The 25,058-nt window shown below is 49.5% G+C and overlaps 1 pseudogene; it reads right to left on the bottom strand.

Annotated features, from left to right (window-relative positions):
* Positions 1 to 21,640: 21,640 nt before the first annotated feature.
* Positions 21,641 to 22,958, bottom strand: LOC138775680 (post-GPI attachment to proteins factor 4-like; annotated as a pseudogene).
* Positions 22,959 to 25,058: the final 2,100 nt, after the last annotated feature.

Below are 25,058 nucleotides of genomic sequence, written 5' to 3'. Positions count from 1 at the left end.
TGTTACAGGATGTGTAGTACAGTACAGTCTATGGAGGATGTGCAGATGTTACAAGCTTTGTAGTACAGTACAGTCTATGGAGGATGTGCAGATGTTATAGGCTTTGTAGTACAGTCTATGGAGGATGTGCAGATGTTACAGGATGTGTAGTACAGTACAGTCTATGGAGGATGTGCAGATGTTACAAGCTTTGTAGTACAGTACAGTCTATGGAGGATGTGCAGATGTTACAGGATGTGTAGTACAGTACAGTCTATGGAGGATGTGCAGATGTTACAGGCTTTGTAGTACAGTACAGTCTATGGAGGATGTGCAGATGTTACAGGATGTGTAGTACAGTCTATGGAGGATGTGCAGATGTTACAGGATGTGTAGTACAGTACAGTCTATGGAGGATGTGCAGATGTTACAGGCTTTGTAGTACAGTCTATGGAGGATGTGCAGATGTTACAGGATGTGTAGTACAGTACAGTCTATGGAGGATGTGCAGATGTTACAGGATGACATAGACACACTGAGTGTTTGGGCGTCCACTTGGCAAATGAGGTTCAATGTGGATAAATGTAAAGTTATGCACCTGGGTACTAATAACCTGCAGCATCATATGTCCTGGGGGGAGTAATAACCTGCAGCATCCTATGTCCTGGGGGGGGGAGTAATAACCTGCAGCATCATATGTCCTGGGGGGAGTAATAACCTGCAGCATCATATGTCCTGGGGGGAGTAGTAACCTGCAGCATCCTATGTCCTGGGGGGAGTAATAACCTGCAGCATGCTATGTCCTGGGGGAGTAATAACCTGCAGCATCCTATGTCCTGGGGGAGTAATAACCTGCAGCATCATATGTCCTGGGGGGAGTAATAACCTGCAGCATCCTATGTCCTGGGGTGGTTACACTGGTGCAGTTGCTGATGGAGAAGGATCTGGTTGTACTTGTAGATAATAGACTACAGAACAGCACAATGTCAGTCAGCTGCTTGTAAGGCCGGCAGGATATTGTCATGTATATACCGGGCCTGGACTCTGGGGACAGGGATATAATATTACCCCCCTATAAAGCTTTAGTGCGGCCTCATCTGGAGTCGCCGTCCAGTTGGAACCCGATTCATAAAAAGGACGTTCTAGAGCTGGAGAGGGTACAAAGACGGCCACTAAACTAATAAGGGAATGGAGCATCTTAGTTATGAGGAGAGATAATAGAATTACATGTGTTCAGTCTGGAGAAGAGACGGATAAGGGGAGATGATTACTGTATTTACATATATAACGGGGGCCCCTACAGGAAATATGGGGGGGAAGATGTTCCAGGTAAAACCCCCTCAAAGGACAAGAGGGCACTGCCTCCACCCTGAGAGACAAGGGGGCGCTGCCTCCACCCAGAGAGACAAGGGGGCGCTGCCTCCACCCGGAGAGACAAGGGGGCGCTGCCTCCACCCGGAGAGACAAGGGGGCGCTGCCTCCGCCTGGAGAGACAAGGGGGAGCTGCCTCCACCCTGAGAGACAAGGGGGCGCTGCCTCCGCCTGGAGAGACAAGGGGGAGCTGCCTCCACCCTGAGAGACAAGGGGGCGCTGCCTCCGCCCGGAGAGACAAGGTTCAATCTCCGGAGGCGACAAGCCTTCTTTACCATGAGAACTGTGAATCTGTGGAACAGTCACCACAGGATCTGGTCAAAGCAACAACAGTAGAAGCTTCAAAACCGGAGAGACAAGAGCTGAGAGCAAAATCACCCCTCCCCCTTGCCTGTATGTATAGGACCTATCACCCCTCCCCCTTGCCTGTATGTATAGGACCTATCACCCCTCCCCCTTGCCTGTATGTATAGGACCTATCACCCCTCCCCCTTGCCTGTATGTATAGGACCTATCACCCCTCCCCCTTGCCTGTATGTATAGGACCTATCACCCCTCCCCCTTGCCTGTATGTATAGGACCTATCACCCCTCCCCCTTGCCTGTATGTATAGGACCTATCACCCTCCCCCTTGCCTGTATGTATAGGACCTATCACCCCTCCCCCTTGCCTGTATGTATAGGACCTATCACCCCTCCCCCTTGCCTGTATGTATAGGACCTATCACCCCTCCCCCTTGCCTGTATGTATAGGACCTATCACCCCTCCCCCTTGCCTGTATGTATAGGACCTATCACCCCTCCCCTTGCCTGTATGTATAGGACCTATCACCCCTCCCCCTTGCCTGTATGTATAGGACCTATCACCCCTCCCCCTTGCCTGTATGTATAGGACCTATCACCCCTCCCCCCTTGCCTGTATGTATAGGACCTATCACCCCTCCCCCTTGCCTGTATGTATAGGACCTATCACCCTCCCCCTTGCCTGTATGTATAGGACCTATCACCCCTCCCCCTTGCCTGTATGTATAGGACCTATCACTCCTCCCCTTGCCTGTATCCATCCCCTCCTTGGTTGAACTTGATGGACATGTGTTCTTTTTCCAACCGTATTACCTATGTAAGAAGGAGAGGAATGCCGGCAGCGGGCCAATGAGCCGGAGCCTCTCAGCCACAATACAGATGCCACAAAGAGACACTGATATATTAACAATTTATGGTAAACAACATATGGTACCAGCCTGACTGCACAGGACAGGAAACAGCTGACCATCTATGGACTGGCCTATCAGAGTCTGATATGTAGGTGTCTTGTGACTTGAGACCCCGCCTGTATTAAGAGTTTATATATTTCATGTGAATACAGTGCACATGAGTAGTGCCGCCCCATATTCTGTCTATAAAAGTTACACAAAACAATAAAGGGGGGGGGGGGGGCTTCCCAAACTTACGTTACTGATACGTACATCAGCTGTCTGTGTCTGTGATTATAAATTGTAAACAGAACTGCAGCTGCTACCTCTAATCTGGAACCATCCTATCCTGGGGAGTGTCTGGCTTCATAAAGTCAGGCAAATTAAAAGGTAGTCTTATCAGCCCCCACAAAGAGAGAGGTGATCTATACAGCGCCCCCACAGGAGGGAGGAGGGATTACCCTGCAGAGTGAGGTGATCTATACAGCGCCCCCACAGGAGGGAGGAGGGATTACCCTGCAGAGAGAGAGAGGTGATCTATACAGCGCCCCACAGGAGGGAGGAGGGATTACCCTGCAGAGTGAGGTGATCTATACAGCGCCCCCCACAGGAGGGAGGAGGGATTACCCTGCAGAGAGAGAGAGGTGATCTATACAGCGCCCCCACAGGAGGGAGGAGGGATTACCCTGCAGAGTGAGGTGATCTATACAGCGCCCCCACAGGAGGGAGGAGGGATTACCCTGCAGAGAGAGGTGATCTATACAGCGCCCCCACAGGAGGGAGGAGGGATTACCCTGCAGAGAGAGGTGATCTATACAGCGCCCCCACAGGAGGGAGGAGGGATTACCCTGCAGAGAGAGAGAGGTGATCTATACAGCGCCCCCACAGGAGGGAGGAGGGATTACCCTGCAGAGAGAGGTGATCTATACAGCGCCCCCACAGGAGGGAGGAGGGATTACCCTGCAGAGAGAGAGAGAGAGAGGTGATCTATACAGCGCCCCCACAGGAGGGAGGAGGGATTACCCTGCAGAGAGAGAGGTGATCTATACAGCGCCCCCACAGGAGGGAGGAGGGATTACCCTGCAGAGAGAGAGAGGTGATCTATACAGCGCCCCCACAGGAGGGAGGAGGGATTACCCTGCAGAGAGAGTGATCTATACAGCGCCCCCACAGGAGGGAGGAGGGATTACCCTGCAGAGAGAGAGAGGTGATCTATACAGCGCCCCCACAGGAGGGAGAAGGGATTACCCTGCAGAGAGAGAGGTGATCTATACAGCGCCCCCACAGGAGGGAGGAGGGATTACCCTGCAGAGAGAGGGGTGATCTATACAGCGCCCCCACAGGAGGGAGAAGGGATTACCCTGCAGAGAGAGAGGTGATCTATACAGCGCCCCCACAGGAGGGAGGAGGGATTACCCTGCAGAGAGAGGGGTGATCTATACAGCGCCCCCACAGGAGGGAGGAGGGATTACCCTGCAGAGTGAGGGGTGATCTATACAGCGCCCCCACAGGAGGGAGGAGGGATTACCCTGCAGAGAGAGGGGTGATCTATACAGCGCCCCCACAGGAGGCAGGAGGGATTACCCTGCAGAGAGAGAGAGGGGTGATCTATACAGCGCCCCCACAGGAGGGAGGAGGGATTACCCTGCAGAGAGAGGTGATCTATACAGCGCCCCCACAGGAGGGAGGAGGGATTACCCTGCTGAGAGAGAGGTGACCTATACAGCGCACCCACAGGAGGGAGGAGGCATTACCTGCAGAGAGAGAGAGAGGTGATCTATACAGCGCCCCCACAGGAGGGAGGAGGGATTACCCTGCAGAGAGAGGTGATCTATACAGCGCCCCCACAGGAGGGAGGAGGGATTACCCTGCAGAGAGAGGGGTGATCTATACAGCGCCCCCACAGGAGGGAGGAGGGATTACCCTGCGAGAGAGAGAGAGTGATGATATACAGCGCACCCACAGGAGGGAGGAGGGGTTACCCTGCAGAGAGAGAGAGGTGACCTATACAGCGCCCCCACAGGAGGGAGGAGGGATTACCCTGCAGAGAGAGAGAGAGGTGATCTATACAGCGCCCCCACAGGAGGGAGGAGGGATTACCCTGCAGAGAGAGGTGATCTATACAGCGCCCCCACAGGAGGGAGGAGGGATTACCCTGCAGAGAGAGGGGTGATCTATACAGCGCCCCCACAGGAGGGAGGAGGGATTACCCTGCAGAGAGAGAGAGGTGATCTATACAGCGCACCACAGGAGGGGAGGAGGGGTTACCCTGCAGAGAGAGAGAGGTGATCTATACAGCGCACCCACAGGAGGGAGGAGGGGTTACCCTGCAGAGAGAGAGAGGTGACCTATACAGCGCACCCACAGGAGGGAGGAGGGATTACCCTGCAGAGTGAGGTGATCTATACAGCGCCCCCACAGGAGGAAGGAGGGATTACCCTGCAGAGAGAGAGAGGTGATCTATACAGCGCCCCCACAGGAGGGAGGAGGGATTACCCTGCAGAGAGAGAGAGGTGATCTATACAGCGCCCCCACAGGAGGGAGGAGGGGTTACCCTGCAGAGTGAGGTGACCTATACAGCGCCCCCACAGGAGGGAGGAGGGATTACCCTGCAGAGAGAGGTGATCTATACAGCGCCCCACAGGAGGGAGGAGGGGTTACCATGCAGAGAGAGGGGTGATCTATACAGCGCCCCCACAGGAGGGAGGAGGGATTACCCTGCAGAGAGAGAGAGGTGATCTATACAGCGCCCCACAGGAGGTAGGAGGGATTACCCTGCAGAGTGAGGGGTGATCTATACAGCGCCCCCACAGGAGGGAGGAGGCATTACCCTGCAGAGAGAGAGAGGTGATCTATACAGCGCCCCCACAGGAGGGAGGAGGGATTACCCTGCAGAGAGAGGTGATCTATACAGCGCCCCACAGGAGGGAGGAGGGATTACCCTGCAGAGAGAGAGGTGATCTATACAGCGCCCCCACAGGAGGGAGGAGGGATTACCCTGCAGAGAGAGGGGTGATCTATACAGCGCCCCCACAGGAGGGAGGAGGGATTACCCTGCAGAGTGAGGGGTGATCTATACAGCGCCCCCACAGGAGGGAGGAGGGATTACCCTGCAGAGTGAGGGGTGATCTATACAGCGCCCCCACAGGAGGGAGGAGGGATTACCCTGCAGAGAGAGAGGTGACCTATACAGCGCCCCCACAGGAGGGAGGAGGGATTACCCTGCAGAGAGAGAGGTGACCTATACAGCGCCCCCACAGGAGGGAGGAGGGATTACCCTGCAGAGAGAGGGGTGATCTATACAGCGCCCCCACAGGAGGGAGGAGGGATTACCCTGCAGAGAGAGAGAGGTGATCTATACAGCGCCCCCACAGGAGGGAGGAGGGATTACCCTGCAGAGAGAGAGAGAGGTGATCTATACAGCGCCCCCACAGGAGGGAGGAGGGATTACCCTGCAGAGAGAGGTGATCTATACAGCGCCCCCACAGGAGGAAGGAGGGATTACCCTGCAGAGAGAGAGAGAGGTGATCTATACAGCGCCCCCACAGGAGGGAGGAGGGATTACCCTGCAGAGAGAGAGAGGGGTGATCTATACAGCGCCCCCACAGGAGGGAGGAGGGATTACCCTGCAGAGAGAGGGGTGATCTATACAGCACCCCCACAGGAGGGAGGAGGGATTACCCTGCAGAGAGAGGTGATCTATACAGCGCCCCCACAGGAGGGAGGAGGGATTACCCTGCAGAGAGAGGGGTGATCTATACAGCGCCCCCACAGGAGGGAGGAGGGATTACCCTGCAGAGAGAGAGAGGTGATCTATACAGCGCCCCCACAGGAGGGAGGAGGGGTTACCCTGCAGAGAGAGGTGATCTATACAGCGCCCCCACAGGAGGGAGGAGGGGTTACCCTGCAGAGAGAGGGTGATCTATACAGCGCCCCCACAGGAGGGAGGAGGGGTTACCCTGCAGAGAGAGAGAGGTGATCTATACAGCGCCCCCACAGGAGGGAGGAGGGATTACCCTGCAGAGAGAGGTGACCTATACAGGGCCCCCACAGGAGGGAGGAGGGATTACCCTGCAGAGAGAGAGAGGTGATCTATACAGCGCCCCCACAGGAGGGAGGAGGCATTACCCTGCAGAGAGAGAGAGGTGATCTATACAGCGCCCCCACAGGAGGGAGGAGGCATTACCCTGCAGAGAGAGAGAGGTGATCTATACAGCGCCCCCACAGGAGGGAGGAGGGGTTACCCTGCGTATAATCACATGATGGTGTCGGCCGTACAGAACACAATTTCCTTAACATATTACAGGATGAGCTGATGTATCTAATCCGGAGATACTCACTGTGTAACCTCAATGTCCCTGTATCCCTCCAGCTCCACAGCGCCCCCTCATGGCTGCAGCCACTTCTCACTTTCCTCTCTAAATCAACAATATCATTCAACATCAGAGAAAAAACACATAAACCAACTCACTAATGTAGTAAGAAATTATAGAAATGGTTTATTACTAATACAAAAGACTACAAGTGAGAAGACAGCCAGAACCACAGTACAGTCTGCTGCTTCCTTGGAGGGATTCCTACAGCCGTATACAGGTCGGGGTCTTCTGGGCACGGACATTATCACACTCCTATATTAGTGGCTTCATGTGACGTGCCGCCCGCCTTTCTGCTTATTTCTTTGCTATATAAATTCATTCCCCTCATACCATTAGGGTTGAGCGCTCTATTGTCCCTTACATCATTATATCATTCAATATCAGGTGACCAGGCCGCCCCCCCTCCACTACCACAGGACACGCTGGGGGATGTAGTTCTCCCCTCAGGGCATGCTGGGAGATGTAGTTCTCCCATCAGGGCATGCTGGGGGATGTAGTTCTCCCCTCAGGGCATGCTGGGGGATGTAGTTCTCCCCTCAGGGCATGCTGGGGGATGTAGTTCTCCCCTCCGGGCATGCTGGGGGATGTAGTTCTCCCCCAGGACACGCTGGGGGATGTAGTTCTCCCCTCAGGGCATGCTGGGGGATGTAGTTCTCCCCTCAGGGCATGCTGGGGGATGTAGTTCTCCCCTCAGGGCATGCTGGGGGATGTAGTTGTCCCCTCCGGGCATGCTGGGGGATGTAGTTCTCCCTCGGGCATGCTGGGGGATGTAGTTCTCCCCTCAGGGCATGCTGGGGGATGTAGTTCTCCCCTCAGGGCATGCTGGGAGATGTAGTTCTCCCCTCAGGGCATGCTGGGGGATGTAGTTCTCCCATCTGGGCATGCTGGGAGATGTAGTTCTCCCCTCTGGACATGCTGGGAGATGTAGTTCTCCCCTCAGGGCATGCTGGGAGATGTAGTTCTATAATAAGACGTGATTACTCTTCAGCTCTCAGCTCTCACCTCTCTAAAGAGAATTCCCCGGCAGCCGCTCACATTCACTTCCGGGTAAAGAGGAAGCACCGGCCGCGGTGCCTGCTGGGACACGTAGTCTTCTCTCAGCCAGCGGCGGCCATCTTTCTACTCTGACGAGGCGATGGGAGACGGCCATGTTTGTACACCTCTCAAGAGACAGTCACTGTATGTAGGGTTATAGAGAGAGATACCTCAGGAGGAGACAGTCACTGTATGTAGGATTATAGAGAGAGAGAGAGATACCTCAGGAGGAGACAGTCACTGTATGTAGGATTATAGAGAGAGATACCCCAGGAGGAGACAGTCACTGTATGTAGGATTATATAGAGAGAGATACCTCAGGAGGAGACAGTCACTGTATGTAGGATTATAGAGAGAGATACCCCAGGAGGAGACAGTCACTGTATGTAGGATTATATAGAGAGAGATACCTCAGGAGGAGACAGTCACTGTATGTAGGATTATAGAGAGAGATACCCCAGGAGGAGACAGTCACTGTATGTAGGATTATAGAGAGAGATACCTCAGGAGGAGACAGTCACTGTATGTAGGATTATAGAGAGAGAGAGAGTTACCTCAGGAGGAGACAGTCACTGTATGTAGGATTATAGAGAGAGAGAGATACCTCAGGAGGAGACAGTCACTGTATGTAGGATTATAGAGAGAGAGAGATACCTCAGGAGGAGACAGTCACTGTATGTAGGATTATAGAGAGAGAGAGAGATACCTCAGGAGGAGACAGTCACTGTATGTAGGATTATAGAGAGAGAGAGAGTTACCTCAGGAGGAGACAGTCACTGTATGTAGGATTATAGAGAGAGAGAGAGACCTCAGGAGGAGACAGTCACTGTATGTAGGATTATAGAGAGAGATACCTCAGGAGGAGACAGTCACTGTATGTAGGATTATAGAGAGAGAGATTATACCTCAGGAGGAGACAGTCACTGTATGTAGGATTATAGAGAGAGAGAGAGAGAGAGAGAGAGAGAGATACCTCAGGAGAGACAAGTCACTGTAATGTAGGATTATAGAGTAGAGAGATACCTCAGGAGGAGACAGTCACTGTATGTAGGGTTATAGAGAGAGAGAGATACCTCATGAGGAGACAGTCACTGTATGTAGGATTATAGAGAGAGAGAGAGAGAGGTTACCTCAGGAGGAGACAGTCACTGTATTTAGGATTATAGAGAGAGAGATACCTCAGGAGGAGACAGTCACTGTATGTAGGGTTATAGAGAGAGAGAGAGATACCTCAGGAGGAGACAGTCACTGTAATGTATGGGATTATAGAGAGAGAGAGAGAGAGAGAGAGAGTTACCTCAGGAGTGAGACAGTCACTGTATGTAGGATTAATGAGAAGAGAGAGAGAGAGTTACCTCAGGAGGAGACAGTCACTGTATGTAGGATTATAGAGAGAGAGAGAGAGAGAGAGATACCTCAGGAGGAGACAGGTCACTGTATGTAGGATTATAGAGAGAGAAAGATACCTCAGGAGGAGACAGTCACTGTATGTAGGATTATAGAGAGAGATACCTCAGGAGGAGACAGTCACTGTATGTAGGATTATAGAGAGAGAGATATACCTCAGGAGGAGACAGTCACTGTATGTAGGATTATAGAGAGAGAGAGAGATACCTCAGGAGGAGACAGTCACTGTATGTAGGATTATAGAGAGAGATACCCCAGGAGGAGACAGTCACTGTATGTAGGATTATAGAGAGAGAGAGAGATACCTCAGGAGGAGACAGTCACTGTATGTAGGATTATAGAGAGAGAGATACCTCAGGAGGAGACAGTCACTGTATGTAGGATTATAGAGAGAGAGAGATACCTCAGGAGGAGACTGTCACTGTATGTAGGATTATAGAGAGGAGACAGTCACTGTATGTAGGGTTATAGAGAGAGATACCCCAGGAGGAGACAGTCACTGTATGTAGGGTTATAGAGAGAGAGAGAGATACCTCAGGAGGAGACAGTCACTGTATGTAGGATTATAGAGAGAGATACCCCAGGAGGAGACAGTCACTGTATGTAGGGTTATAGAGAGAGAGAGAGATACCTCAGGAGGAGACAGTCACTGTATGTAGGATTATAGAGAGAGAGATACCTCAGGAGGAGACAGCACTGTATGTAGGATTATAGAGAGAGATACCTCAGGAGGAGACAGTCACTGTATGTAGGATTATAGAGAGAGAGATACCTCAGGAGGAGACAGTCCCTGTATGTAGGATTATAGAGAGAGAGAGAGATACCTCAGGAGGAGACAGTCACTGTATGTAGGATTATAGAGAGAGAGAGATACCTCAGGAGGAGACAGTCACTGTATGTAGGATTATAGAGAGCGTTACCCTCAGGAGGAGACAGTCCCTGTATGTAGGATTATAGAGAGAGAGATACCTCAGGAGGAGACAGTCACTGTATGTAGGATTATAGAGAAGAGAGAGAGAGATACCTCAGGAGGAGACAGTTCACTGTATGTAGGATTATAGAGAGAGAGATACCTCAGGAGGAGACAGTCACTGTATGTAGGATTATAGAGAGAGAGAGATACCTCAGGAGGAGACAGTCACTGTATGTAGGATTATAGAGAGAGAGAGAGAATACCTCAGGAGGAGACAGTCACTGTATGTAGGATTATAGAGAGAGAGAGAGATACCTCAGGAGGATGACAGTCACTGTATGTAGGATTATAGAGAGAGAGAGATACCTCAGGAGGAGACAGTCACTGTATGTAGGATTATAGAGAGCGTTACCTCAGGAGGAGACAGTCACTGTATGTAGGATTATAGAGAGAGAGAGAGAGTTACCTCAGGAGGAGACAGTCACTGTATGTAGGATTATAGAGAGAGAGAGAGAGATACCTCAGGAGGAGACAGTCACTGTATGTAGGATATATAGAGAGAGAGAGAGAGAGAGAGAGAGATACCTCAGGAGGAGACAGTCACTGTATGTAGGATTATAGAGAGAGAGAGAGAGAGAGAGAGAGAGAGAGATACCACAGGAGGAGACAGTCACTGTATGTAGGATTATAGAGAGAGAGAGAGGTACCTCAGAGGAGACAGTCACTGTATGTAGGATTATAGAGAGAGATACCCCAGGAGGAGACAGTCACTGTATGTAGGATTATAGAGAGAGAGAGAGATACCTCAGGAGGAGACAGTCATTGTATGTAGGATTATAGAGAGAGAGAGAGAGAGATACCTCAGGAGGAGACAGTCATTGTATGTAGGATTATAGAGTGAGTTACCCCAGGAGGAGACAGTCACTGTATGTAGGATTATAGAGAGAGAGAGAGATACCTCAGGAGGAGACAGTCACTGTATGTAGGATTATAGAGTGAGAGAGATACATCAGGAGGAGACAGTCATTGTATGTAGGATTATAGAGAGAGAGAGAGAGAGATACCTCAGGAGGAGACAGTCACTGTATGTAGGATTATAGAGAGAGAGAGAGATACCTCAGGAGGAGACAGTCACTGTATGTAGGATTATAGAGAGAGAGAGATACCTCAGGAGGAGACAGTCACGTATGTAGGATTATAGAGAGAGAGATACCTCAGGAGGAGACAGTCCACTGTATGTAGGATTAGGAGAGAGAGATACCTCAGGAGGAGACAGTCACTGTATGTAGGATTTATAGAGAGAGAGAGATACCTCAGGAGGAGACAGTCATTGTATGTAGGATTATAGAGAGAGATACCCCAGGAGGAGACAGTCACTGTATGTAGGGTTATAGGAGAGAGAGAGATACCTCAGGAGGAGACAGTCATTGTATGGTAGGATTATAGAGTGAGTTACCCCCAGGAGGAGACAGTCATTGTATGTAGGATTATAGAGTGAGTTACCCCAGGAGGAGACAGTCACTGTATGTAGGATTATAGAGAGAGCGAGAGAGATACCCCAGGAGAGACAGTCACTGTATGTAGGATTATAGAGTGAGTTACCCCAGGAGGAGACAGTCACTGTATGTAGGATTATAGAGAGAGATACCCCAGGAGGAGAAAGTCATTGTATCCGCCGAAAGAATTGACATGTCAATTCTTTTGGCGGAATCCGCCCATGCATAGAATGGTGTCTATGGCACAGGCGGAGAGGCGCACGGCCATGAATGGGTAGGAGCTACGGAATCGGTCAGAAATTCTCTGCTTGGGTTCCGTAGTGTGAACCTACCCTTAGGGTACCTTCACACACTCCAGATCTGCAGCGGATTTCACGCTGTGAAGGTCTATGGGGTCACATATCCGCAGCGGAATTTTCTCTCCGCTGTGGATATATGACCGGCCCCTTTAACCTCTGCAGCGCACTGATTTGCTGATCGCTGGGGGGGCCCCAAAACAAACAGTAGCCTGGAGCAGGTGATGTATCCTCCGGGGCTGTGTGCGGTGGGGGTTAAAGGGGCCGGGTCACATATCCACCGCGGAGTGTGGGTATGTGACCCCATAGAACTTCACTTTACCAGGATCCGCAGCGGATTTCGCTGCAAACTTGCAGCGTGAAATCCGCTGCGGATCCAGTATGTGTAAGGCACCCTTAGGGAACTACTTTTCTGTCTTGCCCTATACCCATTATGGACTCCACACAGGAGTTATCTGCCCTTGTTGAGGGGCTTGCCACTCTCGTTTCTGAGCTGACCAAGCAATTCCAGCTGTTAGACCAGCAGCAACAAGCTGCTACCGTTCCCCCAGTGGTCAAGGAGCCTGACAGCTATTCTGTAAACCAGATGCTTGGGGCAGTCATCCCACCCCTACCTCCCCCGAACAGGCCAATTCTCTGGCGCTCAGGGATCATAGATCAAGCCAAGACCACTCCTCTGTCCCCCCTGAGCCTCCTCTGTCCCCCCTGAGCCTCCTCTGTCCCCCCTGAGCCTCCTCTTTTCCCCCTGAGCCTCCTCTGTCCCCCCTGAGCCTCCTCTTTTCCCCCTGAGCCTCCTCTGTCCCCCCCTGAGCCTCCTCTGTCCCCCCTGAGCCTCCTCTGTCCCCCCTGAGCCTCCTCTGGCCCCCCTGAACCTCCTCTGTCCCTGGGGCCAAGCTAAAAACTCCCTGCAAGTAAAGAACACAGAAGAAGAAATGGACTCTGCTTCTATTGTGGAAATAGTGGACACTACTTCAGCTCCTCTACCAAACGACCCCGCGGCCTGATCATCAGCGTCCAGGTGACAACCAGGAGACTCAACTGGGCCCACAGGTACTTGTGGGGGGAATTAATGTGCATTGTCCTTCTGCTAAAGCTGCTAATACGATGTATATATATATATATATATATCTGTATATATGGGAGTTGGCTCTTTGTCCCATGTGAATATGAAGGGTGTTGTAAAGTCTGTCGGTAAATCATCTGTCTGTCACCTGGATTCTGACTCTGATGAGTGGGAGACGGACAATGATATTCCAAGTGACATTGAGACCTGTGTGGTGAGAGGTCAATTTCCAACCTACTCCTGATTTATTCGAGTGAGGGTGCGGGGGCCCCTCATAAAAGTGTCGGTACTGTCAGGACTGTAGCATTGTGGAGCTTGGTGCAGCCCACAGCTCATGCTGTGCAGCTGAGAAGGAGCTGATTTTCTTGGTTTTGTGTTCTTCGCCCAGTCTGAACACTGGCCTGTTTTTGTCTGGATGTTAAGTTAAGTGTTATGTTAAGTGTTTGGCAGGGCTCACTTGTCCATGTTCCCTGTTTGTCCTCACGGTTCATAACAGAGTTGTATGTATGATTAGTACTATCTGCACCTGAGGCAGACCCTATGAGAAGATGACTGATCTGACAGGAGGGTTATGGTGCATTTACACAGATTTATCTGACAGATTTTTGAAGCCAAAGCCAGGAACAGACTATAAACCAGAGAACAGGTCATAAGGAAAGCCTGAGATTTCTCCTATTCTCCAATCTATTCCTGGCTTTGGCTTCAAAAATCTGTCAGATAAATCTCCCTGTGTAAACACACCATTAAAGTTAGGTATTATTCCTCCACCTGTTAGGGAAAATGATTGGGACACCTGCAGTCATGCTGCGAGGGTCCTGATCAGTCAGTGACAGGTACTTCTTCTGTCACTGACTGCCTTAAAGTGTCCCTGTCGTTCTAACTTTCAAAATGTAAATCAACAGAAGATGTGAAATAAAGCAAGTTTGAGAATATGCATTAATCATTTTAATTTTTATTATCATGCTGTAAAGCAAAGCTATACTTACTAGAAATCCTGGTCCAGTCTCCTAAGGGCAGCTATATAACAGCTATACTTACTTGAAATCCAGGTCCAGTCTCCTGAAGGCAGCTATATAACAGCTATACTTACTGTATCCAGGTCCAGTCTCTTGAAGACTGCTATATAACAGCTATACTTACTGTATCCAGGTCCAGTCTCCTGAAGTCTGCTATATAACAGCTATGCTTACTGTATCCAGGTCCAGTCTCCTGTAGGCTGCTATATAACAGCTATACTTACTTTATCCAGGTCTAGTCTCCTGAAGGCAGCTATATAACAGCTATACTTACTTTATCCAGGTCCAGTCTCCTGTAGGCTGCTATATAACAGCTATACTTACTGTATCCAGGTCCAGTCTCCTGAAGTCAGCTATATAACAGCTGTACTTACTGTATCCAGGTCCAGTCTCCTGAAGGCTGCTATATACCAGCTATACTAACTGTATCCAGGTCCAGTCTCCTGAAGGCTGCTATATAACAGCTATACTTACTGTATCCAGGTCCAGTCTCCTGAGGGCAGCTATATAACAGCTATACTTACTGTATCCAGGTCCAGTCTCCTGAGGCAGCTATATACACAGCTATACTTACTGTATCCAGACCCAGTCTCCTGAAGGCTGCTATATAACAGCTATATACTTACTGTATCCAGGTCCAGTCTCCTGAAGGCAGCTATATAACAGCTATACTTACTGTATCCAGGTCCAGTCTCCTGAAGGCAGCTATATAACAGCTGTACTTACTGTATCCAGGTCCAGTCTCCTGAAGGCAGCTATATAACAGCTATACTTACTGTATCCAGGTCCAGTCTCCTGAAGGCTGCTATATAACAGCTATACTTACTGTATCCAGGTCCAGTCCTCTGAAGGCAGCTATATTACAGCTATACTTACTGTATCCAGGTCCAGTCTCCTGAAGGCTGCTATATAACAGCTATACTTACTGTATCCAGGTCCAGTCTCCTGAAGGCAGCTATATAACAGCTATACTTACTGTATCCAGGTCCAGTCTCCTGAAGGCTGCTATATTCCAGCTATACTTACTGTATCCAGGTCCAGTCTCCTGAAGGCAGCTATATAACAGCTGTACTTACTGTATCCAGGTCCAGTCTCCTGAAGGCAGCTATATAACAGCTATACTTACTGTATCCAGGTCCAGTCTCTTGAAGGCAGCTAGGTCCTGTTTCCTGAAGGCAGCTATATAACAGCAATACTTACTGTATACAGGTCCAGTCTCCTGAAGGCAGCTATATAACAGCTATACTTACTGTATACAGGTCCAGTCTCCTGAAGGCAGCTATATAACAGCTATACTAACCAGAAATCCAGGTCCAGTCTCCTGAAGCTTTTTAGACTTGTGCTACTTAGAAAAAAAAAAAAAAAAGACTGAACAGATGAGGATGACCTGTACAGAGTGTCACGCTTAATGTGTCCATCGATCACATGACTGCCTTCTCTGTGAGCGCTCAGATGGCCGGGGACATCCTGTGTTAGACTCTTGGAAAAATTAATAATAAAAGTCAGAACACAGGAAGTACTGTGTTTCCATGACTAAAAAATTAAATAATGAATGTAATAACAAACTTGCTTTATTTCAGTATTTATACAGCTTTTCTGTGTTTTTAATCCACTCCTGGTTTTGGTTGAAAAATACTGAGCAAAAATACTGTGAGGGAACATAGCCTAAAAGTAAGGACATTGCGCAAATTAGACAGAGGAGGCTGGGAAGAGAAGGAGGACAGAGTAATCTGAAGGAGGAGGACAGAGTCGTCTGAAGGAGAAAGAGGAGGACAGAGTCGTCTGAAGGAGAAAGAGGAGGACAAAGTCATTGAAGGAGGAAGAGGAGGACAAAGTCGTCTGGAGGAGGAGAAGGACAGAGCCGTCTGAAGGAGGAGGACAGAGCCGTCTGAAGGAGGAAGACAGAGTCATCTGGAGGAGGAGGACGGAGTTATCTAAAGGAGGAGGGCAGAGTCATCTAGAGGAGGAGGACAGAGTCATCTGAAGGAGGAGGAGGAGGATTAGGACAGAGCCGCCTAAAGGAGGAGGAGGAGGACTTAGTCGTCTGGAGGAGGAGGACAGAGTCCTCTAAAGGAGGACAGGGTCATCTAAAGGAGGAGGAGGACAGAAGTCGTCTGGAGGAGGAGGACATTCTCATCTGGAGGAGGAGGACAGAGCAGTCTGAAGGAGGAAGACGGAGTCGTCTGGAGGAGGAGGACGGAGTTATCTAAAGGAGGAGGAGGACAGAGACATCTGAAGAAGGAGGAGGACAGAGTTGTCTGGAGGAGGAGGAGGAGGACAGAGCTGTCTGAAGGAGGAGGAGGAGGACAGAGCCGTCTGAAGGAGGAGGAGGACAGAGTTGTCTGGAGGAGGAGGAGGACAGAGCCGTCTGAAGGAGGAGGAGGAGGACAGAGCCATCTGAAGGAGGAGGAGGAGGACAGAGCCATTTGAAGGAGGAGGAGGAGGACAGAGTTGTCTGGAGGAGGAGGAGGAGGACAGAGCCATCTGAAGGAGGAGGAGGAGGACAGAGTTTGTCTGGAGGAGGAGGACAGAGCCGTCTGAAGGAGGAGGAGGAGGACAGAGCCGTCTGAAGGAGGAGGAGGAGGAGGACAGAGTCGTCTGAAGGAGGAGGAGGAGGAGGACAGAGCCATCTGAAGGAGGAGGAGGAGGACAGAGTCGTCTGAAGGAGGAGGACAGAGTCGTCTGAAGGAGGAGGACAGAGTCGTCTGAAGGAGGAGGACAGAGTCCGTCTGGTGGAGAAGGACATAGTCATGTGAAGGAGGATGAGGAGGACAGAGTCGTCTGGTGGAGGAGGACATAGTCATGTGAAGGAGGATGAGGAGGACAGAGTCGTCTGATGGAGGATGAGGAGGACAGAGTTGTCTGAAGGAGGATGAGGAGGACAGAGTTGTCTGAAAGAGAGGACAGAGGAGTCTGAAAGAGAGGACAGAGGAGGGTAAGGGTATGTGCACATTAAAGGACAACTCCGGCGAAATTTTTTTTTGGCTTATTTAAACACACATTACAAAGTTATATAACTTTGTAATGTGGTTAAATACCCGGTCTGGCCCCCTTCCCCCACTTTCCGACCCCCGACCCACCACCCCGGAAGTTAAAGAATATATACATTACCCATTACGGTCATCACGGTCCTCTTCTCTGGTGTTGAGTGACGTCAGAGCTGGGGGCGGTCCAGGTCTTCTTCCTCTTCGGCGTCTTCATTGAGAGTGAATGGGAGAGAAAAGGCTGCTGGTGCACATGCGCACCAGCAGCCTTTTCATTGGCTGGAGTGCATCACATGGCTTCCAGCTTGCTCAGCCCTGATTGGCTGAGCTTGCTGGAAGCCATGTGATGCGCTCCAGCCAATGAAAAGGCTGCCGGTGCGCAAGCGCGCTGGCAGCCTTTTCTCTCTCATGGACCCGGAAGAAGGAGACATCGCTGGACAGCGGACGCAGGTGACGGTGAGGCGGACGGCGGGCGAATGGAGTGGCGATCGTCACCGGAGGGATGGTGAGTATGGTGTCTGTGTGTGTCTGTGTTTTTTTTGGGGGGGGGTCCCGCCGGAGTTGTCCTTTAAGACTAGGTTCACACTATGTATATTTGAGGCTGTATTTGGTCCTCATGTCAGGTCCTCATAGCAACCAAAACCAGGAGTGGATTGAAAAACAGAAAGGATCTGTTCACACAATGTAGAAATTGAGTGGATGGCCGCCATATAACGGTAAATAAATTCCATTATTTCAATACACAGCCGTTGTTTTAAAATAACAGCAAATATTTGCCATTAAATGACGGCCATCAACTCAATACAACATTATGTGAACAGATCTTTCTGTGTTTCAATCCACTCCTTGTTTTTGTTGCTATACAGCCTCAAATATACGTAGTGTGAACATAGCCTAAGGAAATCACGCAGATAACTTGCAGCGGATTCCGTCACCTGCGCTTCTGCTTCACTGTCTGCCCATCCCATAGACTCCATTCTATGGTCAGGCAGATTTCGCTGTCCCGCGGCCAGACGGTGGGATAAGTGACGGATTTGTGGCACGTTATCCGTGTGATTTCCTTAGTGTGCCTATACCCTAGCAGTGGAATCTGTAGAAAGTGGAAGGAAGGAAAGTGGGAGGATGACTGGCTTCAATTAAAGGACAAGTGCCATGAAAAACTTTTTCCCAGTAATTGAAGCACATTGCAAAGTTATATAACTCTGTAATGTGCTTCAATCACCTATCTGCCTCCCTTCCCTGTCTCCCCCCCCCCTCCACCCCCCACCAGGAAGTGTCCTATCTCACACAGACCTGATTACTGTCGTCACCGTCACCAAGCTCTTTTCTCAGCTCCTTCTCCTGTTACACTAGCCTCCCCCCTCCCCTGCCTTGTCAGGTGACTCAGCTTGCTCACCTCCGATTGGCTGAACAACTGCAAGCCATCACTTTTCACATCTCACATGCTTATCTTTCCTCCGACTGACTCCGTCACTTAAGCAGCTCCCCCCCACCTCATACCCTATCTTCTGCTGCCGTGGACTCAGTGAAGGAGTCATGACACTAGAGAAGATAAGCTGAGCAAGCAGAGTCACCTGACAAGGAGGGGGAGGCTGGTGTAACAGGAGCTAGAGCAGCCCTCCTGCTGATGACTCATCCTCACAAGAAGGAGCTGCCTGGTGACGGTGACAAAAGTAATCAGGTCTGTGTGAGTTTAGTGCACTTCCTGGTGGGGGGTGGAGGGGGGAAAAGACAGGGAAGGGAGGCAGATAGGTGATTGAAGCACATTACAGAGTTATATAACTTTGTAATGTGCTTCAATTACTGGGAAAAAGTTTTTCATGGCACTTGTCCTTTAATACCTTATCTTAGCTGGCTGTGTAGGTGGGACTGGTTTTGTATTTAGCTATGTGCATGGGAATAGGTAGATGCATTGTTATGCCAACTGTTCGGCCATAAACCTTCCCATTAGTGTCAACATTGGAGGACACAGTTGTTGTTATTGTCCATGCGTGTAGCTGTAATTGTACAACCACATTGTGACTGATAATATGTGCAAATCCTTGGAAACATCAGATTACTTCCTTTCATGGTCATCAGTGGCTCAGTGGTTAGCCCTGTAGCCTTGCAGCGCTGGGGTCCTGGGTTCAAATCCCACCAAGGGCAACATCTGCAAAGAGTTTGTATGTTCTCTCTGTGTTTGCGTGGGTTTCCTCCAGGTACTCTGGTTTCCTCCCACACCATTGGTAGTCTACCACACATTTGCTTCCCATTGACAGTCTACTACACCCCTGCTTCCCATTGACAGTCTACTACACCCCTGCTTCCCATTGACAGTCTACTACACCCCTGCTTCCCATTGGTAGTCTACTAAGTCTACTACACCTCTGCTTCCCATTGGCATTCTACTACACCCCTGCTTTCTATTGACAGTCTACTACACCCCTACTTCCCATTGACAGTCTACTACACCCCTGCTTCCCATTGGTAGTCTACTAAGTCTACTACACCTCTGCTTCCCATTGGCATTCTACTACACCCCTGCTTTCTATTGACAGTCTACTACACCCCTACTTCCCATTGACAGTCTACTACGCCCCTGTTTCCCATTGGTAGTCTTCTAAGTCTACTACACCCCTGCTTCCCATTGGCAGTCTAGTACACTGCTGCTTCCCATTGACAGTCTACTACACCCCTGCTTCTCATTGACAGTCTACTACACCCCTGCTTCCCATTGGTAGTCTACTACACCCCTGCTTCCCATTGTTAGTCTACTACACGCCTGCTTCCCATTGGCAGTCTACTACACCTGCTTCCCATTGGTGATCTACTACACATTTGCTTCTCATTGGTGATCTACTACACATTTGCTTTCCATAGGTGATCTACTACACATTTGCTTCCCATTAGTACTACAGTAGTAGTACTATTGGTACTACAGGCCTACTTCTCCTTGGTGGTCTACTACACATTTGCTTCCCATGGGTGTTCTACCCCACTTTTTGGTTTCACATTCAAAACATGTCAAATGTAATGGTTAGTATACTATGATTGCTCTATTAAAGTCTGCAACAGCGCCGTGACTGTGTGGCTGTGCCATGTGTACTTGTTCAGTATCGTTTTGACAGTATCCTGACATATACCACAACCAAGCCTCAGCATTATATGAATAGAACCAAATAGGACGAGGCAGGAGTAGTGGGTAGAATATACCGGGACGGCTTACCATTGCCCTGTGCATATAGATGACATTCCCAGAGATGGGCACGATTTTCTCCTCTTGTCTATATTACAGTATAAAGATCTTTATTCACTTTCGGGAACTTTTATGGCACTTTAGGTCAAGTCAGATGTAGAAGATGGTCACTGCTTTCACTAAGGTTTTGTCCACACAGCCGTGTGTGAGACTAATATACTGTCTGTGATTATGGTCAGCGTGCGAGTGAACCAGCTGCAATCACTGACTGGGCACTTGTGAAGGGGATAAAGTCTCTGGGCCTGGACCACTAGATGGTCCGTTTAGGTGCAGGTCCTTTTTTCTGCACGATTGGCAGCCACACATGTACTGTATACATTATTTAAAATGTGTGGATGACCCTGGTAACGCTGATTACATGATGAAGCCTGGTAATGCTGATTACACGATGAAGCCTGGTAAAGCTGATCGCATGATGAAGCCTGGTAATGCTGATTACACGATGAAGCCTGGTAACGCTGATCGCATGATGAAGCCTGGTAAAGCTGATGACAGGATGAAGCCTGGTAACGCTGATGACACGATAAGCCTGGTAACACTGATGACACGATGAAGCCTGATAACGCTGATGACACGATGAAGCCTGGTAACACTGATGACACGATGAAGCCTGGTAACGCTGATTACACGATGAAGCCTGGTAACGCTGATCACATGAGGAAGCCTGGTACTGCTGATTACACGACGAAGCCTGGTAATGCTGATTACACGATGAGGCCTGGTAACGCTGATGACACGATGAAGCCTGGTAACGCTGATGACACGATGAAGCCTGGTAACGCTGATGACACGATGAAGCCTGGTAACGCTGATGACATGATGAAGCCTGGTAATGCTGATTACACGACGAAGCCTGGTAATGCTGATTACACGATGAGGCCTGGTAACGCTGATGACACGATGAAGCCTCGTAACGCTGATGACAGGATGAAGCCTGGTAACGCTGATGACAGGATGAAGCCTCGTAACGCTGATGACAGGATGAAGCCTGGTAACGCTGATGACACGATAAGCCTGGTAACACTGATGACACGATGAAGCCTGGTAAAGCTGATGACACGATGAAGCCTGGTAACGCTAATGACACGATGAAGCCTGGTAACGCTGATGACACGATGAAGCCTGGTAACGCTGATGACATTATGAAGCCCAGACAGTCATTAGAGACAAAGCTGCAGAGCCAACATAATAAATTAGGCGCTAATTATGTAAACACAGAAAGTCAACAAAACTGAAACCATGAGAACACGCCCTAATTTTTGATTAATAGGACACAATCACAGCAGCTGGGGCTCATTTCTTTCATACCATCCTCTTAGAGTAGAGAACATCCCCACATGTTTCACCAGGTGGGCTCCAGTGCCCATGCCCACTCCTTCCTTCTCCCAAGTTCTTTGTACAGAGCGATATCCTTGGCGTAGCCCTGTTTACACTGTAATTCTGTTAGATATCCCAGGGTCCTTTGGGCAGAAGCTTTGGAGAACAGCATGGCCTGTGTACAGCATTCTGTGACTGGCACCACATTGTATAAAGCAGGTGATATCCTGCGCAATTCTAACAGATAATGCCGACCTGCAAGCTGTGACAGCAACATGACGTAGATAGTGAAGACCACGAATAGGTACCAGTGAAACCGCATTCGCCGAACATTAACTGTGTAGAGCCAAGTGAGAACCAAACCCAATATTCCTCCCAGGCCGATCCACTCCAAAATCCGCATCGGCTCAGGGTTCACATAACCTTGCAATCGTTCGGGATGATATAATTTTGCATACAGACCTCCCCCTAGAGGTTATCGGGGAAACGCACTTGCACCAAATGGAAGAAGGTACTGAAGATATCTGGTGTGGGACGGCGTCATCCTCCACCAGCATAACATATTCTGGAGAGTAGAGCTCTAGGGAGCGGGACAGGCAGTACATATAATCCTGCTTCTCCTTCTCAAAACGATTGGGGGCTTCAGCTACGTGTACATTCAGATGGCGCGCTACTGATGGCAGGAGGTGGGAGAGAAGGCAGGCATCATTGTGGGCATCAGGCCAAGGGTCCACATTGCAAAGTAAAAGCTTAAAACGTGAACAGTCTGGGCCACAGTCATTCACCAGATCCAGAAATCCTTGTGCAACTTGTAGAAGGTAATGATACTCAGGTCGGCGACTTGTTGTGATGATAGTGATGAGAGAGAAGGGGGGGACCAGGACCTGGTTCCTTCTGGCTGTCCATGGGTCTGTGGTTACAAGGGATGGAGGTGTTACTGGGTCCCATGGGAACAACCTGCTGAAAGTGTTTCAAGGCATCAGTCCCATCCTTCAGGTTTTGCTTTAAGAAATCTCGACTCATTTGTTGGAGATAATGTCTACGAGAAAACATGGGAGAATACAGGAGGCTCTGGAAACAGAAAGTGGCCAGAAATAGAGTAAAGATGAAGAGGGCCGAGAGGTGGCAGCAAGGACTCCGGACCACAGGAGACCAACGCATGATGTGAGATGTAGATTTCTCCAGCATCACTCACTGGACCACCAGTCCTCGACTACGGCAAGTCCTTCACTTTCTTCAGTCATTCACTTCCCTCTATACAATCATCACATTTCGCAGCATCCCTGGAAGAGAAAAGTGTGTATACTGGTGGTGAGATCCAAACTGCACACTTGGAGCACTATGTGAGTAAAGACTAGTAATAGGGCTGTATCTGGGTATAGTAACGTGAAGATGATTCTGGTGGCAGAACATTAAAGGGGAACATACATATAGGGGCACAATGAGTGTACTAGTAGAGGCATTTAAAAGTAGTGTCTACTGAGGGCATTGTGGCGCACAATATGGAGAAGTTCGTACCTCACACAACCACCTCTAAGATTTTGCCCGAGCCTCCCCATATTCTGGATCTCTCTATCCCAACACATCCGGCTCTCAAACACCATCAAGTCCTTCAAAAGTAACCTGAAAAGCCATCTCTTAAAACTAGGCCAGAACCTATAATAACTCTGCTACATACTGTGACTGGCTGCACTTTACCTTCTGTCTCTTCCCCCTTACCTCATGGATTGTAAACCCTCGCGGGCAGGGTCCTCTCTCCCTATGTAATACCTGGCGGGCAGGCTCCTCTCTCCCTATGTAATACCTGGCGGGCAGGCTCCTCTCTCCCTATGTAAGCCCTGGCTGGCAGGCTCCTCTCTCCCTCTGTAAGACCTGGCGGGCAGGCTCCTCTCTCCCTATGTAATACCTGGCGGGCAGGCTCCTCTCTCCCTATGTAATACCTGGCGGGCAGGCTCCTCTCTCCCTATGTAAGTGCTGGCGGCAGGCTCCTCTCTCTCTATAAATAAACAAAGTGACTGTGGTGAAAATGCTATAATATGTCTTATAGCATGTATTTATTAATATGTACACTACCGTTCAAAAGTTTGGGGTCACCCAATTTTGTGTTTTCCATGAAAAGTCACACTTCTTCACCCATACGTTGTGAAATGAATAGAAAATAGAGACAAGACATTGACAAGGTTAGAAATACTGATTTGTAGGTGAAATAACATTGTTCTCCATCACACTTTGCTTCCGTCCCAGAATCCTCCTCTTGCAGCAATTCCAGCATTGCACACCTTTGGCATTCTAGCTATTAATCTGTTGGGGTAAGCTGGAGAAATTGCCCCCCACGCTTCTAGAAGCAGCTCCCACAAGTTGGATTGGTTGGATGGGCACTTCTGGCGTACCATACGGTCCAGCTGCTCCCACAATGGGGTGGTGATCTGGTGACTGCGCTGGCCACTCCATTACCTATGATAGAATACCAGCTGCTGCTTCTGCTGGAAATAGTTCTTGCACAATTTGGAGGTGTTTAGGGTCATTGTCCTGTTGTAGGATGAAATTGGCTCCAACCAAGCGCTGCCCACTGGGTATGGCATGGCGGTGCAGAGTGATGGCCTTCCTTATTCACAATCCTTTTACCCTGTACAAATCTCCCACCTTACCAACACCAACCCCAGACCATCACATGACCTCCACCATGTATAACAGATGGCGTCAGGCATTCTTCCAGCATCTTCTCATTTCTTCTGCGTCTCACAAACCTTCTTCTTGTCATCCAAACACCTCAAACTTGGATTCATCCATCGTCCACAACACTTTTTTTCCAGTCTTCCTCTGTCCAATCTCTGTGTTCTTTTGCCCATCTTAATCTCTTCTTTTATTGGCCAGTCTCAGATATGGCTTTTTCTTTGCCACTCTGCCCTGAAGCCCAAAATCCGGCAGCTGCTTCTTCACTGTAGATGGTGACACTGGTGTTTTGCGGCTACTATGTAATGAAGATGCCAGTTGGGGACCTGTGAGGCGTCTGTTTCTCAAACTAGAGACTCTAATGTGCTTATCTTCTTGCTTAGTTCTGCAACGCGGCCTCCCCACTTCTTTTTCTACTCTGGTTAGAGCCTGTTTGTGCTGTCTCTGAAGGAGTAGTACACACCGTTGTAGGAAATCTTCAATTTCTTAGCAATTTCTGGCATGGAATAGCCTTCATTTCTAAGAACAGAATAGACTGTCGAGTTCAGATGAAAGTCTCTTTTTTCTGGCCATTTTGAGCGTTTAATTGACCCACAAATGTGATGCTCCAGAAACACAATCTGCTCAAAGGAAGGTCAGTTTTGTAGCTTCTGTAACAGCTAGACTGTATTCAGATGTGTGAACATGTGCACAAGGGTTTTCTAA

Source organism: Dendropsophus ebraccatus, unplaced genomic scaffold, assembly GCF_027789765.1.
Source record: "Dendropsophus ebraccatus isolate aDenEbr1 unplaced genomic scaffold, aDenEbr1.pat pat_scaffold_1875_ctg1, whole genome shotgun sequence".
Lineage (NCBI taxonomy): Eukaryota > Metazoa > Chordata > Amphibia > Anura > Hylidae > Dendropsophus > Dendropsophus ebraccatus.
The sequence above is the reverse complement of the archived record's forward strand: the minus strand, read 5'-3'. Positions and strand labels throughout refer to the sequence as shown.